The sequence below is a fragment of the Saccopteryx leptura genome, chromosome 1, assembly GCF_036850995.1.
Source record: "Saccopteryx leptura isolate mSacLep1 chromosome 1, mSacLep1_pri_phased_curated, whole genome shotgun sequence".
NCBI lineage: Eukaryota > Metazoa > Chordata > Mammalia > Chiroptera > Emballonuridae > Saccopteryx > Saccopteryx leptura.
In genome coordinates this window covers 380,718,475-380,732,209 of record NC_089503.1, presented here as the reverse complement: position 1 = coordinate 380,732,209, position 13,735 = coordinate 380,718,475, and the positions used below count along the sequence as shown (strand labels likewise).

At 56.4% G+C, this 13,735-nt stretch overlaps 1 protein-coding gene across 2 annotated transcripts in view; it reads right to left on the bottom strand.

Annotated features, from left to right (window-relative positions):
• KIF6 (kinesin family member 6) overlaps positions 1-13,735 on the bottom strand; it is a 407,764-nt gene that overhangs the window by 23,198 nt on the left and 370,831 nt on the right. The window lies entirely within an intron of this gene.

Sequence of the window (13,735 nt, the reverse complement as noted above, 5' to 3'; positions counted from 1 at the left end):
CCCCTCCTCCGATCCAGAGCCCTTTGCCAACCGAGAAGACACCACCAAACCGGCCCACGGCTTTCTTCACGCCAGCTGGGGGGTTGGTGTCTTTAGCATCCTGCTTTTTTTTTTTTGTTTTTCATTTTCTTTTGCATTTTTCTGAAGCTGGAAACAGGGAGAGACAGTCAGACAGACTCCTGCATGCGCCCGACCGGGATCCACCCAGCACGCCCACCATGGGGCGACGTTCTGCCCACCAGGGGGCGATGCTCTGCCCATCCTGGGCGTCGCCATGTTGCGACCAGAACCACTCTAGCGCCTGAGGCAGAGGCCACAGAGCCATCCCCAGCGCCCGGCCATTTTTGCTCCAATGGAGCCTTGGCTGCGGGAGGGGAAGAGAGAGACAGAGAGGAAGGCGTGGCGGAGGGGTGGAGAAGCAAATGGGCGCTTCTCCTGTGTGCCCTGGCCAGGAATCGAACCCGGGTCCTCCGCACGCTAGGCCGACACTCTACCGCTGAGCCAACCGGCCAGGGCCCTAGCCTCCTGCTTTTGACTTCCTTCTAAAGCAGTGGTTCCCGAGCCTGGCTAATCCCGGCAATGTCGCCAGAGCTGAGACTCGCACTCGGACGCCCTGCCCATCAGACAGGGTGAGAGGACCGTGACAGGGCCTGGAGGAGGGCTGTGTCCCGATGCATGCCGACCACTGCCGCTGGGTGCCCGGTCGCCCGCTCTGGCTAGCGCGCTTGTCTGGAGCCTGTCCTTTCCCAGCCGAGTGGCTGGGGTCTGCTCCTCCCCGGGGAGTCTCTGCGTATGATTTAGCCTCACAGAAGGCCCTGCTTTTGCTCCATGTCGGGCAGGCTCCACTGTGGGCCTGGTGCTTTCTGGACACAATCAGACTTCATCCTTCTCCCACTGCTCTGAGGTGTTATTGTGCCCACGTTACAGACAAGGGCATTGAAGGTCAAAGAGGTTCACTTGCCCAAGGCCACATGGCCAACTTCAAGAACGTGGGTCCAAATATGGGTCTGTTTGGTTGCAAGGGCCTTGGATTCCAAAATTCCTTCAGTCACATTTCTGATGGATGGCCATTCGCTTCCTTGCCTAAATACTTACTTCCAGGGGCGGGGAGCTCACTACTTGGCACCATAGCACGTTCTAATAGAGCCGACACCTGGGCATGCTACTCCAGACCGGCCTGGGAGGGACAGGCTGGGGAAAGGTTCTGCTAGCTGTTGCCATTTCAGGCTCTTTATTTCCATAGCAGGTGAGCGATCAACAACGACCACTTGATCGAGAGCCTTCTGCGTGTCGGGTTTGGCCGAGTGCTCTCTGCACCTTTCCTCACACGACCGAGAGGGAAAGCATCACCATCCCACTTCTGTCAGTTTCGGAGGCTCAGAGAGGGCTGTGAATGACCCAAAGCCACACAGCTAGTGAGTGGCAGAGAAGGTCCTAGAGAGTTAAATGTCTATTCCAGGCAGCCTCTGACACTCTTCCAGGAGTTTTGTCACTGTTATGGCCATGCCAGCCTGTCACAGGCCATTGTCAAGTTTTGAGGTCAGCTAACACTCTTTTGTATTTTTAGGAGTCGTTATCAAAACACGTCCGCTTTCAGTGTGATTGTCCTTTTGTTCTCAAATGCAATCACATCCCATTTATTGGGGGCTTAGCCTGCTGAGAGGTCCTTCCTCTTTCTCCCTTCATTCTCCCCTTTGGCGGCCGGCCGGCTCTGTCATTATCTAAGTCGTTGATAAATATGCTGAGCAGATTAGGGTTCTGTCCTTTATCTCCCTGGCACCTGTTAGCTCTCTCTCCCTTGTGTCAAGTGACTGAGCAGCAGCGCCTGGCTCCATCGCTGGAACACGGGAGATGCCGACGCGTTCGACTTCCCGACTGGAGACTGCACTGTCACCCTGCTGGAGCATCTGACCGGCCACATTGCCACGCTCCCCAGGCACAGGCCCGGGAGCCCCGCCAGGGCCGGGACTGGTCCTTCCGCCCTGTGCGTCTCCCCAGCGCTCTGTTCAGGCCTCACGGGGACGGGGTGCGCGCAGTGCTGTCTGTGGCCGGTGGCCCTCGTCCTCTTGAAACATGTCCGGCGTGAGAAACTGAAGAAAGTATCTCAACATCAAACTCACCGTGGTAGGATTTGAAATGGACAGAATATCTCCCCTCTCAGCAGTTTCAGAAATAGGCAAATATATCTTCCAGCTGCTTAAAAAAGAAAAGCTGTGAGTCTCCTTCCTCCGAGTGATACTATTGGCTCCCACGCCAGGGAACCCCTGAGAAATGCAGAGAAGTCCCAGCTCTGTGGTGACCGGCTGGGCGACCTGCGGCCGCATGCTGTGTGATGGGCCGCTGGAGGCCGGGCTCCAGGCTAGCAGGGCGTCTCATCCAGCACCCCCTCCTGACCCCAGAAGCTGTCTCTAGGAGCTGCACGCTGTGTGATGGGCCGCTGGAGGCCGGGCTCCGGGCTAGCAGGGCATCTCATCCAGCACCCCCTCTGACCCCAGAAGCTGTCTCTAGGAGCCGCACGCTGTGTGATGGGCTGCTGGAGGCCAGGCTCCGGGCTAGCAGGGCATCTCATCCAGCACCCCCTCTGACCCCAGAAGCTGTCTCTAGGAGCCGCACGCTGTGTGATAGGCCGCTGGAGGCCGGGCTCCAGGCTAGCAGGGCGTCTCATCCAGCACCCCCTCTGACCCCAGAAGCTGTCTCTAGGAGCCGCACGCTGTGTGATAGGCCGCTGGAGGCCAGGCTCCAGGCTAGCAGGGCATCTCATCCAGCACCCCCTCCTGAACCCAGAAGCTGTCTCCAGGAGCCTCATGGACAGCAGCAGGCAGGTCAGAGGCTGAGACAGGCTGGCTGCTGCAGTCAAGCAGAGCCCAGAGCAGGAGAGGGGCCCTGGCCTCGCCTTGCAGCTGGCTGTCATTTCCTGGGGCACCTTGCAGCTTCCTTTGGTGGCTCAGAATGAGGGGTGCCTTGGAAGGCTGGGGGTGTCCAGGAGCCTTGGGCAAGAACAGCATTCTGAATGCAGCTGAACAGGGTGGGAGATGGTGTTGGCTGCAGCATGTGGGGCATGCCTCGGTCCCACTCACTGAGCCACCTCGTTTATTCCTGTCACTCTTGCTGGCAGATGGCATCACCTCCAATTTCCAGGCAAGGGGACCAAGACTCAGGGTGACTAGTGGGCTTGCTCAGTGCCACAAAGCTACCAAACAGCAGAGGCAGGCTTTGAATCCAGGACTAGTCAGTCATTCACTCACGTACATAACAAATGTTTATGGGTGCCAACATGGGCCGGCTCCCATGCCAGGGGCGGTCTACTGGGGAGGGCAGACATTAAACCATCAAACACCTGAGTCTGTGGTAGACTATGAGGGGTTGAAAGCCGCTGTGAGGAGGGAGAAAGCCAGATAAAAGCTGGAAGGCAGCCATGTTTGGCAGGAAATCAGGGGACCTCCTGAGGAGTCACATTTGAGCAGAGACCCGAATGAAGAGAGAGAACAGCATGCAGAATTCAGGGGGAGAGGGTACAGCAGCAAGTGCAAAGGGCCTGAGGTATGTCTGTTGGTGCATCTAGAGAATGGTGAGAAGACCAGTATGTTTGAAGTGTGCCCCTCCTGCCTGGAATGATTTCAGGGCATGAGAGAGATCGCTACAACTCCTCTTCCCACTCCCCCCTTGTCCCCATTCCCATCCCCACCCCACACACGTGCACGTGTTCACACACAGGGAAGGGAAGAGTGGTGAGAGCTGAGGCCGGTGAGGAAACAGCCCAGATCACATAGGACCTTGTAGGTGATGGTAAGGACTTTGGCTTTGACAGAGACCAGAGGCTGTGGGGTTCTGAGCAGAGGAATAGCTTGATCTATTCCTTTGATAGCCAGGCCAAGCTTTTTTTTTTTTTTTTTGCTGAGCAGGACATAGCTACTCCAAACTGAAGAACAGTTGATGCGCAGTGGCGCCAGGACGCCCGTGGGCCTGTTGAAAGGACCTGGGAGGGACAGCTGAGGCCTGAGACCCTGGGCAGCCAGAACGAGGGCACAGCATACCCCCAGGACACAAGCTACCCGCCTCGTCACGACAACCAAAGGGGCCTCTTGCCAAAGGTGATGTGTGCTTAGCGAAATGCATTGCAACCCGGCCAGGAGACAGCCCCGGGCTGCTTGTGATGCTTTCTGACACTTGGCTTCTGTGTCCTTTCGGAGGAGAGAGAGGGGCTGGGAGCTCAAAGGGAAGGGAACAAAAGCTCTGGGCGAGAACAGAGGAGGAGAGAGGAGCCAAAGGACCCTGGAGGTCCCCGTCCCACTGAGACTTGGGCCAGGGACACAACCTCCAGCCACCTGACAGGAGGCCCAGGGAGCCGTCCTCTCAAGCGTGGGATTCTGGCTGGGACGGGGCTCGGGAGGTCACGGCTCCGAGAGGGCCATGAGGTGGCACTGTGAGTCTGTACCGGCAGCGGCTCTAAAGCAGCACAAAAGCGAGAGGGTAGGGCTCCGTGCCAGCGGCCGTGGAGCTGAACGTCACACACGGAGGACGCAAACTTCAAACGGGGCACACGGTCCCAGCCTGGCCCACCTGTGAAGTGTCGGGTCTTTGGGAACTAGTAGCACAAGGATAGGGGCCAGGCCGCTTGTGCCCCCTCCCACCTGGCATGATTTTGGGAGCACCAGAGAGATCTTTATAACTCTTCTTCACACACACACACACACACACACACACACGCTCACACCCACTCACACTCACCACACCCCAGAACTCTCCCGGGCAGTCATTCAACGTCTGAGAGGTGCGGAATCTCGCTTCTTTAGTTCAGTGGCTCTCAACTGGGGGTGCACGTGAGCATCACTGAGGGAGCTTGTAAGCTGGGCCCTAGCCAGACCCACAGAGGTAGCATTTGCCAGGAGGCCCCCTGGGGAATTGTGATGCTCATCCCTTGTTAAGGAAACTGCGCCCTGGCTGGATAGCTGGGTGGGTTAGAGCGTTGACCAGGGTGCAGAGGTTGCCGATTCGGCTCCCGGCCCGGCACACATAGGAGCGGATAGCTGTTCCTGTCTCTCTCTCTCTCTCTCTCTCTCTCTCTCTTACTCTCTCTAAAATCAATGAAATAAACATAAAGAAAAAGAAAAGAAACACCGTTCAAGGCTCTGAGCCCTGTTTCAGTGCAAGTACTCATGCAGGATATATTAAGAGTGCAGGAGCTGCCGAGGTTGAGGTAGGATGGTGCATGAGCCAGCACCGTCCTGTGGCCTCTGTCCACCTGCGGGAGCCACGGTGCAGAAAAGGGGCCCCAGGGTTTGCAGCGAGGAAGGCGCACTGTCTGGAGGGCTGGAATTGCCTGCATGTGGCCCTTGCAGAGGGCGGATGATATCTGAAGAGTGATGTCTCCCACGCGGCTGCTCCACCGGTCAGGGGCTCCCTGTGCCTCATCTTACACAACCGCCACAACCCCCGCCGCGGTGGGGGGCGCTGAGTTCTGAAGGGGAGGTCATCTGCCCAGGACCACCGCACCGGCGGGCGGAGCTGAGGTCAGGACCCGGCTCTACGTGACTTCTAAGGTGGCCGGGCCTTTTTTCTCTGCAGTGATTCGATAATGAAGGAAACCTCGGCGCTGATCGCTGAGGCTGGTATTGACTGTCCTTGGTATTTATTTGAAGGGGATGCTCTTTCCCATGAATGCCTTTCAGATCTGGGGCCAAGGCTGAGAAAGCCTCCCTCTCGGCCTGAGTGCCACCTGTGAAGACTGCCCTTTACTCACACACGGCGGCCTGCGCCTGGCCCGCCTGGCGTTTGCAGCTGGCCCACCGGAGCCGGCCCCTCTCCACGCTCAGCCCCCGGGATGCCCAGGGCCGGCCCCCTCCACCTCCGTCACCTCCGTGACTGCGAGCGAGGAGGCCTAAGAAAGGCTACACTGACATTTTCCACCAGGCCCTACAGCTGAAAGGGGTCCCGTGGGTTTCCACAGAGCAAAGGCCGGGGCCCAACCTGGCAGGCCTCTGGCCAGTGCCCTGCATGGGCGGGGGCTGTGGGTTACGTGGCTCTTCGGGACATCAGAGCCAGGGAGGCACCCCAGTCGGTTGCTTCGGCTCTCCAATTAATGATTCCTTTGCTGAACACCCACGCTGGCCCTCCTTGGGGCTCAACGGTCTCCCAGAACTGTAGCTCACTCCGCCTCACCTTGTTTGAGAAGTCAGAGTGTCTATTCTTTACGCGATTAATGGTGTCAGTGGCTCAATGACCACAATGGTCAGTAGCTCAGAGGCAAAGAGTCCTGGCTTCCCAATCAGCCCATTTCCTGTTTAATGACTCAAATTTATTGTCAGCTGAAGCAATCACATGCTCACTGCTGCTCAGTGCCGCCATCCATCTTGGTGTTGATTCTGCGGAACCCCAGGGCGGCCCGTGGCCTGCCCGGACTTGGGGGTGTGACGGACACCCTGCGGACACGTGGCTGGGACTGGTAATCGCTCGGGCACTCTCACAGCCATAGGCCCCCACTCTCTGCCTCTGTCCCCCCCTCGGGGACAGTCACGCTCTCTCCGAGAGGAGACACGGCCGTGTTTTAGTTCAATTGGAATCGTTTGGTATGTATGCCGGTTTGGAGCAAAATGCAAGCCCAGATACGCGCTAGTAGAATGCCGTGGGTCACCTCTTCCTGCCTGAGCTTTTCCCAAGCCAGAACCTGGTCACACCGGCACCCTGACCTCAGGCTTCCGTCCTCTGGGAGTGCGAGACAATAAAGTTGTGTTTATCAGCCCCCCAGTCCATGGTGATGTGGTATAGTGGCCCCAACTGACTAAAACATTGGTCGCCTACCTAACTCATTCAAAGTAGCGGACATGGTTTCTGCACATTTGGAAGATGAAAATAATGGCTCTGGCGACTGATAGCGGTGTCATCAGGGGTCAAGGGCTCAACGCAGTTCACAGCCCTTCCTGAGGCCTGACTGCACTTGCGCCTGGAAGAGCGACTAACAGTGCCCGTGAGCTAGTGTGGGAAGAGAGATGTGGGGACCGTGGGTCTGCGATGACCACCACCGGTTACGCCAGCTGGTGCTGGTGGCTCAGAGCCAGGGCAGGCTCTGTGGCTGGGGGCTGTGCCGGCTGCCTGGACATCTGGTGTGTTTGGTTCCTGGCACCCAGGGTCCGACACCATGACAATGCGCTGAGCATTTTACAATACTTTGTCCTCAGCTCCATCACGTGGACAGCTCGCTCGGCACTCAGGCCAGCCCAGTGGAGCAGATGCTCTCGTGTGGACAAGGAAACAGAAATTCAGGGAGATTCGTGGACCCAGGTCACATTGATGGAGTACCTACTGTGTGCTGATCATATAACGCTTGATGTTGGGGAATCAAGTTACCCCGCCAGTGGGGGAGACGCCTAAGAGACTAGCAGATACAATGCAATGCGGTGGGTCCCCTCACAGAGGGGCACATGCAGAGCTCCCAGCGAACCCAGAGGAAACAGCTCGGGGAGGGAAGCTTGGATTCTCTCTCTGCCTCTGGACGTGTCTTAAGCCCAGCCACAAGGTCCGAAGGGAGGAAGGCGTGTTATAAACGGCAGCACCCTTTCTTCAAACAGAAGCTTAATGGCAAAAAGAGAAGTAGAAGCTGCTTGGGTTGAATCAGGGCGAGAGAGACTCCCGAGCCCCCGCCACGTCCACGGGGACCCCCTCGCCCTCACCTCGGGTCCCACAGAGCCCCTTCTGAAAACCGCATGCTGGGCGCAGGAGGTCCCCTCCAGCTCTGTCCCAGTCAGTGGCTCCTCTGCGCATCGGGATTCCTGGTTTCACACCAGGTGCTCAGTGAAGGTGGCGAGTGAACGGATGGCAGTCTGGTCTTTTGCTTTCTCTCAAATTTATTGTTCCCGGGTGCAGAATTCCAAAGAGCGTTTCCAGGCTCAATCATAAACAGTTTTGCACCAAATGGCATCGTTCAGTGGAGACCAGCAGGGACGCCACAAGAGGTCACTGCAGGCATTCTGTTTGGGAGAAGCGAGCTGCCTGGAGGGTGGAGGACGCCAGGCTGGAATAACGAGGTAGAAGGTGGAGTCCTCAGCTTTGGGGCCTCCCTGCCCTCTTTAAGCCCCCGCTGGGGACTGGAGCTGTCACTGCCCCGTTTTCGGGGTCAAGTGGAGCACATCACTGGTGGCCCCGCAGCTGCCACGGACTGTTCTCAGGGGCGGCTTCACTGCAGGGGCGGTGGGGTGGGGGAGAGGAGAGGAGGGCTCTGCAGGAGGCTCGTGCTCGTGGGGGCACCTCGGACGCCGTCTGGAACCCGCCGCGCCATGCTTGTGGGGTTTTCCTTGTTATTGATTGATTAGCATTATTATTGCTATCTCCTGTAAGTGTATGTGACAAACAGGCCTGCTGTCCAGGCAGTGGAATGTTCCAGTAGGTTAGGTTTACACAGAAGTTGGGTCAAGGGATAAGTGAGTAGAAAGGTGTGGTGTCATCCAATGCGGACTGGGCCTCTCCAGGACAGAGACCACCCCCCAACTTCTACCCAGCACAGAACAAAGTCATCAACTGGCCGCCTACCCCTGGGGTGAGGCCAGGCCGGCATGGCTGTGTGGTCACTGTGAGCCCCCAGCCTCCGACACCAAGTGTCCGCAGCAGATTTACTCAGAGGCGGCCGGGGGTCCTGGAGGCCCTCCCTGGTGTGTTGTGTGTGTGTGTGTGGGGAGTGAGTGTACCCAGACAGCCCGGCGCAAGAGCAAGGAAAAGGGGGTCACTGCTGGGACAGACGAGTCACTGTCTGGCAGTCACCGAGGAACTCAGGGACAGCTGGGCTTTCTTTGCCTAGACGGCCATTTTGACCTGGACTTCCTGCTCACTGTTCCGTGGCTCAGCGGCCGGGCAGGTAACGGCGCTCAGTGTGCAGGCCACCTCACCGCTTAGCCTTCCCCTCAGTGGCTTCAGTCCACCCCCCCCAAGGGGGGGTCACCCTCCCTGACACACACCACACACACACACACCACACACACACACACCACACACACACCACACACACACACACACCACACACACACCACAGACACACACACACGTGTGCAACCACCCCCCCCAAGGGGGGGGTCACCCTCCCTCACACACACCACACACACACCACAGACACACACACACATGTGCAACAACCACCCTCCCCACCGGCTCCACTTAGGATCTGAATCCTGCCCCTTCTTCAGTGTTCAGCCCAAGCCGTGGTCGCAGTGACACGCCCCAGGGCCACACCCTCTGCTAAACCTCCCTCGCCTGACGCATGGCGCACGCCGCCTGGTCATGCGTGTGTCTCTTAGATTGTAATCACAGGCACTCTGTGGAGACCTGACTGGGAGCTGACCGAGAGCCAGTCCCCGATCCAACACTGCTCAGAGGAGGCCCTGGAGGCGCGCGGCCCACGCTCCTGGGGCTGGCTGTGCCTGGGCTGTGCCTGCCCTGCGCGGCCACCAGAGAGCGGGGCCCCGGAGCGTGCTATCTCCGCCGCTCACACAGACGCTCCCGGGGCTGGCTGTGCCTGGGCTGTGCCTGCCCTGCGCGGCCACCAGAGAGCGGGGCCCCGGAGCGTGCTATCTCCGCCGCTCACACAGACGCTCCCGGGGCTGGCTGTGCCTGCCCTGTGCCTGCCCTGCGCGGCCACCGGAGAGCGGGGCCCCGGAGCGTGCTATCTCCGCCGCTCACACAGACGATCCCGGGGAGTTAGGCTGTAATGCCAGGCCTCTCGCTTTTCGAGAGGGTCGACGTAAGAATCATCTGGTGGAACAACATTTCGGTGTATTTCGTAGAAGTGCAGTTGAAGACATTACTCACGATGTCACTCACTGTCCTTTATACGAGGGTCCATATGATAAATTCTGGTTTGTGTTTGGTTCCAGGAAGAAATCCTATTTTTGCAGATAAATTGGTTAGCATGCTTCCTGTTGTCAGGAAAGAGAACTGTGACTCTGGCCGCTTCTCCTTCTGCTCAGTGGCTAGAAAAGAGAGAGTTACATTTATCGCCAGTGTGTGGTCATCTGCTTGGCTGCAGGGTCCAAAAGCACTTACTCCTTCCCTTTGGTGTGTGTGTGTGTGAGAGAGAGAGAGAGAAAGAGAGAGAGAGAGAGAGAGAGAGAGAGAGACAGGCAAGAAGGGAGAGGGATGAGAAGCATCAACTCATAGTTGTGACACCTTAGTTGTTCACTGATTGCTTTCTTATATGTGCCTTGACTGGGGGCGACAGCAGAGTGAGTGACCCCTTGCTCAAGCCAGCGACCTTGAGCTTAAGGCAACGGCCGTGGGGTCATGTCTGATCCCACACTCAAGCCAGCAACCCCACACGCAAGCTGATGGACTTGTGTTCAAACTGGTGACCTCAGAGTTTCGAATCTGGGTCCTCGGCATCCTACGTCGACACTCTATCCACTGTGCCACCGCCTGATCAGCCTCCTTCTACTTTTTTAATGGAGTTATTTTTATTTTAAGGTTTAAATGTCTCATTATACTTTTGCAAGGTGTGTGAGTCTGGAAGTCGTCTGGGGAAGCACTGATTGGCCTATTCACTGCCTGTGCCGGCTGCGAGGGGTACAGAGTCAGCCGACGGCACCTGGATTTCCGGGAGCTCACGTGATAGCGTGGAGAACAGATCACTACGAAACACAGCTGGTGCTCTACCAGAGGGGCGAGAGGCCGGAGGACAAAGCGAACTAGGGGACTAGGGAGGGGCCAGGGAGGTGTCATAGAGGAGGTCAGGGTTGCGCTGGTTTCGGGAGGTTGCACTGGAGGTGGGAAGACACCGAATGGCACGATATAGGTGCGTCTAAATCTGACATAGACAGAGTTATCATTTTATTAAGGTGAGGGCGGCCTGACCTGTGGTGGCACAGTGGATAAGGCATCGACCTGGAAATGCTGAGGTTGCCGGTTCGAAACCCTGGGCTTGCCTGGTCAAGGCACAAATGGGAGTTGATGCTTCCAGCTCCTCCCCCTTCTCTCTCTCTCTGTCTCTCTCTCTTCTCTCTCCCTCTCTCTCTCCTCTCTAAAAATGAATAAATAAAATAAAATAAAATAAGGTGAGGGCAACAGTAGCATCTACTCACGGGGACTGGAGGCGCATAACAGGAGAAAATACAAGCAAAGAGCTTAGAGTCCTGCCTGGCACGTGGCGAAGCACTCACGAAACCTCTGCTGATTAGTCTCATCTGTGTTATCGAGAGTACTCTACCGTGGAGGGTAGCCGGGACCATCAAGTGGGGGAAACACGGAATTCCACTCAGCTAGCTCAATCTCGTTCGAGTAGCGGCATTTCCAAATGATGCTTAATTTAAAAATAACATTGTTTTATCATTTCCTGAAACGATGAGTGGACCCTCTCCAGGTCCACCATCACTTTTGCTTGTTGATGGTGTTCTTAGTGCGGGTCACCGGTGTGTGCCCAACTCTGGCTGTGACACCCAGGGGCTCACTGGGCCCGATGCTCTGCTGGTCCCGCTTCTGTCTTCACTGATTTCCCTGTTCACTGCTCATCTTTTTATTTTTCCCCTGTAACTTTTTTTTTTTTTAGATTTTATTTATTCATTTTTTCAGAAAGAGAGAAGCGGGGAGGAGCAGGAAGCACCAACTCCCATGTGTGCCTTGACCAGGCAAGCCTAAAGTTTTGAACCAGCAACCTCAGCGTTCCAGGTCGATGCTTTATCCACTGAGCCACCACAGGTCAGGCTCCACGGACTTTCGAAAGGACCCCAGATTCCCTGGGGAGGCAGTCCATGAAGGAAGCCGTCACATGGGTTTGCAGCCGGGAAGCGGGGTAGAAGTCATCGTGACAGCACACTCATGCACAAACTAGCCTCTCAGCGGTCTGGTCTGTGTGCCCGTGGTATGATGTTAGATGTCCAACAATGGGCTCTGTGGGGAAGAAGAGCCCCGATTTATAACATTTGTCAGGTCCTTGGTGTCAACAGCTCCTCCATGCTGGTTTCAAGCTACCCGTGTGATGTCCTGACTGTGGGATTAAGAGCACGTGCACGGGAGCCCACCACCAGGTGGCATTTCCACAACAGACGCAGTAGAAGCCAGTGACCTCGGGAAGTGATGAATTTTGAGTATTTATTATCTTTCTTTTTAATGTAGTTATATAATTGTATGCGATTTATTTACTTATGTGTGTGTGTGAGAGAGAGAGACTGAAACAGAAACAGAGACAGGCAGGAAGGGAGAGAGATGAGAAGCATCAACTCATAGTTGTGGCACCTTAGTTGTTCATAGATTACTTTCTCATACGTGCCTTGACTGGAGGGTGGGGGGCTCCTGCCAAGCCAGTGGCCCCTTGCTGAAGCTAGTAAGCTTGGGCTTCAAGCCAGCAACCTTGCACTTCAAAGCTAGCGACCTTTGGGCTCAAGCCAGTGACCATGGGGTCAGGTCTACAATCCCACGCTCAAGCTGGAGACCGTGGGTTTCGAACCTGGGTCCTCAGTGTTCCGGGTCAACACTCTACCCACATGTACGACTACTTGGTTAGGCTATAATTTAATTTTTAAAAGAGCTCTGCTTAACCGTGGATTCCCAAAGTCCCGACAGGGTACCAATTGCTCTTCCGACCTGGACCGAGCGTCTCTTGAGCATCACGGGACCTGGCTCCAGGCTGTCCGCCTAGTGTCCCTTCCACGTGGTGCCTCTCACTCCACTCAGTCTCTGCTCCTTTGAGATACGAGATTGCCTTACACACATTTGCTTGGGCATTTGTCTACTCATACATACAGAACCATATTCTTATGCAACATATAGAAGAAAACATCTTCTGCTCAGACCTGCAGGTTCTTATTGACAGAACCCACACCCCTCCCCACCCCCGAACAACCAACCTCACTGACACTTTCATGGAAACGGAGGAACATGGAGGAGAAAGAAATGATACCGAAGGGAATACCTATAACGGAGGGTGAGGGAACGTGACGAGAAGATGAAGGAAACAACAGAAAGGGGGTGGGAACACAAGACACACCCACAAAGCACAGAGGTGCCCCTGTCACAGGACATCAGGACGGGCGCTGGCCGTGGGCCCCGGAGTCAGTCTGAAGGGGGAGGGTTGAGGCGGGAGACGGCTGTATACCCCATCTGCTGCGTTGCGAGACTTCTCTCAAGGAGAAGAACTCCCTTCTAAGCTGTGGGTACCCAGCGCACCCGAGCGCGGGTGGCTCCGAGTCTGTGCCGGACAGACGGCCGAGCTCCTAAGGAGCAGGGACGGCGACTCGGCCTGCACTCTCAACATGGCAGCTGGGAGGTGTTCACAGTTCTTCTCTCCGTTGGAATAGTCGGCTTTTAAAATAAATAGGTGTTTCAAATGCTCTTAATTCAACTTCCAGCCAAAGTGGTTTCTGTTTGAAGTCGGCCGGCGGCTTCGGGCCAAGCTGGGCCCTGCTGACCTTGACACCTGCTGTAATTAGGAGGCAGGCTCCGGGGGTGGGGGTGGGGGGAGCAAGCGAAAGAATGGCAGAGCGGCAGGCAGTCACCTTCCAGCCACCCAGGACGGCCAAGGACTGGGGGCAGGGAGGGCCGAGTACCTCTTGCCCCAAAAGCGACGGCAACGGCTTCCCCGGCCCTAGATGAAAATTGCCCCTGGAGTTATGTGAGCGGCATGTTCCACGCCACTGTTTCTATTCAGTCAGGATCGTAAAGATTGGAGAAGAGGCCAGATGGCAGCCCATAGGGACGACTCCCCATTCAAAGAGGTGCCCCGCTGTCCCAAATGTCACCTTGGCATAGCTCCCCAGAAGAGGTC